The sequence below is a fragment of the Polistes canadensis genome, unplaced genomic scaffold (genome assembly GCF_001313835.1).
Source record: "Polistes canadensis isolate GaletaPanama2010 unplaced genomic scaffold, ASM131383v1 scaffold_226, whole genome shotgun sequence".
In the NCBI taxonomy this organism is placed as follows: domain Eukaryota; kingdom Metazoa; phylum Arthropoda; class Insecta; order Hymenoptera; family Vespidae; genus Polistes; species Polistes canadensis.
This window is the reverse complement of record NW_014569773.1, coordinates 209,725-213,826: the sequence shown is the minus strand read 5'-3', so window position 1 is coordinate 213,826 and position 4,102 is coordinate 209,725.

Below are 4,102 nucleotides of genomic sequence, written 5' to 3'. Positions count from 1 at the left end.
GAAACTCATATATATTAATATACTGTTGGGACAAGAATATTGATAATTAAATTATTATTATTATTGGGAAATATAAACAAATATATTTATTTGTATTTTTCATTTGATTGATTTCAAATAAAAAATCGTGCAACGAATGAATATTTAAGAGCACACATATAATACTTATGGTTTTTATTTAAATATAGAAAAAAAAACGAATTGTCAGAGATCGTTGATTTTGATGGAAAAAAGGAAAAGAGAAAAGAAAAGAAAAGAAAAAGAAATAAGTGGATCATATCCGAAACATCGACCTATCGATTTACGATTCGGTCTCGCCCATATTTTCCAACTTAATGGAGCATACTATAACATTGTGTTGGTAGAACGAAGCTAAAGTAATCTAACAAAGAATAAAATATCGTCTTAACTAACGTTTACTCGGTTACTAATATTCTTTACCTTCATCGTTAAAGATGATTTAGAAAGATCATTTAATGTTCTAATTTTAAAATATAAATTTTACGAGAAAAATGTGTTCTTCCATAACATTATCGCATTCAAAAAAAAAATAATATTATAATTAAATTTATTATAAATCTCTTGAAAAACACACATTATTTTCCAAATTTATTATTTAAGTAGAATATTAAACGTTAGATTTTTTTTTTATTTAAACGTTCTTATTATATTAGAGAATAAATTGAAAAAAATAATAATCAATTATTCTATTACATACGATAATTATCATTCGAAATATAATATAATCGCTGTAAAAGTATTCACAAAAAATATTGTAATTAATTTTCAAAAGTTAACGACGAGTTTTCTTTAATTCACATCACGAAAAAACGTATTATAAGAAAATATGAATGAATTTTTAAAACGAAACGATATTTATTCGCGATCATTCGAAAAATAATTTACAAGAAAATAATAATGCTTCGTTAATATTAATCAAACAAATAAGTAAACTTTAGGGAACAACAACTAACAACTAACAACAACAATAATCATAATAATAACAATAACAATAATAATAATAATAATATTTAAGGTTCGTATATCGGTAAAGGTAAATTCAGTGAATATGTTGTATCTTGGGAAGCAAGTAGTAGGAATATAAGCTCGATCGATCGTGCATGGACCATAACAGAATGCGAATAGAGGAGGAGAGTGTAGGATAAGGTTGCATGTCGAGTAATTCTCAGATATTAACCTGACAGCCGAACATCTCGGCAGCTTTACTCGGTTAATCTGATTACTTCAACTCCCGAGAGTCTAGAATACTAAATTTGTCTCTACAGTTTTGCCATAATAAATAGAACATTCCAAAAACAATATCGTTACCGTAAATTCGATTAAAACGACGAAAAACAAAAAGCGGGGGAGGAGGAGGAACAAAAGAAGAAATTCATTTATATATCATAACATAATATATAGAATATTATATAATAATATAATAAAATATAAATACAAAGGAAAATCAAATATAATTAAATATATGGAAAATAAATTGAAATATAATTTCACAAAACGATATTATAATTGGAAAATAATTGAAAAAAGTAATATATAAGATGTGTGTGTAAAGTATGTATGTCGTGTTAAAGAATATCAGAAAGGAAATAAAATGGAAATATTATTCATTAAGCTAGGCAAAAGAACAAAAATATCGGATTATAAATGTCGTTACTAAGCCAATCAATGAATTCAAAGAGAAACGTGTATAAAATGAAAACGATAAATATTATATAGATAATAATAACAATAACAATAATAATATCAATTATACACCTAATATCGTTTATCGTAAAAATGTCGGATTGAAGCAAAGAGTGAAAGAGAAAAATAAAGAAATAAATAAAAAGAAAATGACTGAGAACGTTTGGTTGAAATTTTGTCAAGTTAATGGAGTATCATTCTCAAAAGATAGAACAAGAATAAGAATAAGAGAAGAAGGTCGGAGTCATTCTGACACTTACAGTAGAAACGTTGTCGTTCGTTTGAAAAGACAACGGGAGAGGGTGTCCTGTTTGTTTCAAGAGTCTAAGGATAGAAGAATGTTCCCTCTATCTTTATCTTTCTTTCTTTCTTTCTTTCTTTCTTTCTTTCTTTCTTTTTTTTTCAAGAGAATATATACTGCAACAGCATACTCCTGTCTCCAGTATTCTTTCCATTTGAACGTGAAAAGGAATAGCAGTAGCAGCAACAGTAACAGCAACAGCAACCGAAACTCATCCACGTTTTCCACTATCGACGAGCAAAAGGGTACGTGCCGATGCTGAGAAAGGGAAAAGTGGGTGGAGGGTAAGGGTTGGGAAGAAGGGTTGGTTAGAAGAGAAGAGGAGAGGAGAGGAGGTGACGAAGAAGGAGAGGAAACGAGGGACGAGAAGTAAGAGTAACAAGCCAAAATAAACAGCCGACTGTCGATTCCTGCTGTCGCAATATTTGCCCTACCACTTGGACTAAACTTTATCCATTAGGTATCACGAGTTACCTGTATCTTTAATACCAAGCCGTGCAATCCGATGGAACAAGTATTGACTATGTACCGGGTGCCTGTCACTAATGCTGCGTTATTGCATACGATCTGACAATTTTCAAGCGATTTCATATTTCCTAGATTATCCAAATCCGGATAAAAAGGAAAAAAAAAAAGAAAAAAAACAAGGAAAAGGAGGAGAAGAAAATAAAAGATAAAACCTCAAAGAGTGAGTGAGTGAGAGAGAGAGGGAGAGGGAGAGATGGAAAATGTAATGGGACGTTTCGTGTTTATAATTCAAAAAATTGGCTTCTACCGAAGTATTTTATAAATGATGAGTCTGAGATAACGGAAAAAAGAAATTCGATATGTCAGAGATCGAATAGTAACTATTTTTGTTAGATATTTTAATACCCCTTGAATTAATTTAATCAGAATATATGATAGTCATATGTTAGATATTTGTTAATTTTTCTTTTCTTTTCTTTTTTGTTTCATTATTTATTAATACATAATATAAATGAATATTATATTATTCTATCGGTTAATTTTAAACGAAATATACTCGTCAATCAAATTATTATTATCGTCATAATATTAACTCGGAGAAAACAATAATAATAATAATTACAGAATTTGTATTGTTAATGTAAAACCTGATCTGTTTGATCTGTCAATGTTTCGATGATACGTTCAACATTATTAATGATATTATTAAAACATTCTAAAAAACAAAAAACGAAAGATATCTATTTAAACAATTTAATATTTATAAAAATTATCTCTATGTATGTTTTTTTTTTTTTTCTAAGGGTTTAATTGTTATACTTAAACGATCGTTGTATTTAGAAATATTTCGTAAAAATTTGCGAAAGATTTAGTGTTTCTTTAAGAAAAAAACATTTACCAGGTGGGTAACAGAACGGGAAAGGTCCATTCGATTCGATTCGCACGAACGATTTCGCAAGCCGGCTAGACCGTAAGAGCACACCGATCTTGGTAAGGATGAAGACGACAACGAATAGATGGATGGACCAAACGAATAAAAGAGGACCAGAGAAAGAAGGAGAATATAGGATCTTTCAAGTCGTTCCAAGATGTCTTTCTATACTAACGTATACATTGGATACATACAATGTGGATTTTCCCCATACACAAGTATACACGAGACACATATTTACTTATCCGATGCATTTCCATTTGTTGAAAGAGAGAGCGAGAGAGAGAGAGAAAGTAAAAAGTATAGGTAAGAAAAAAAAAAAATAAGAAAATGCTTACGTTACTTTTCGATATATGCAATCATTGCATTTCGAAATCTATTATATTAACGTGTATATATTTCGAAAAGTATCCGATTACAATTGTCAATATTTTTTTAATTATAATATAATATAACAAATGAACAGATAGATTTTAATGTTTAATTAAATAAATAAAGAAATAACAATATATGAATTGTTCAATATATATAGGGGGATAGTATGTTATTAAATTTAAAATGTAATAGGAATAAAAATGAATTAAAACATTGAAATTATCGATCGTATGATGAGAGAATAAACAATATAAAAAAATGAATTATCACTATATTCTATTTAAAAGAAACCAAACAATAATAACCACTATATTATACGAGCA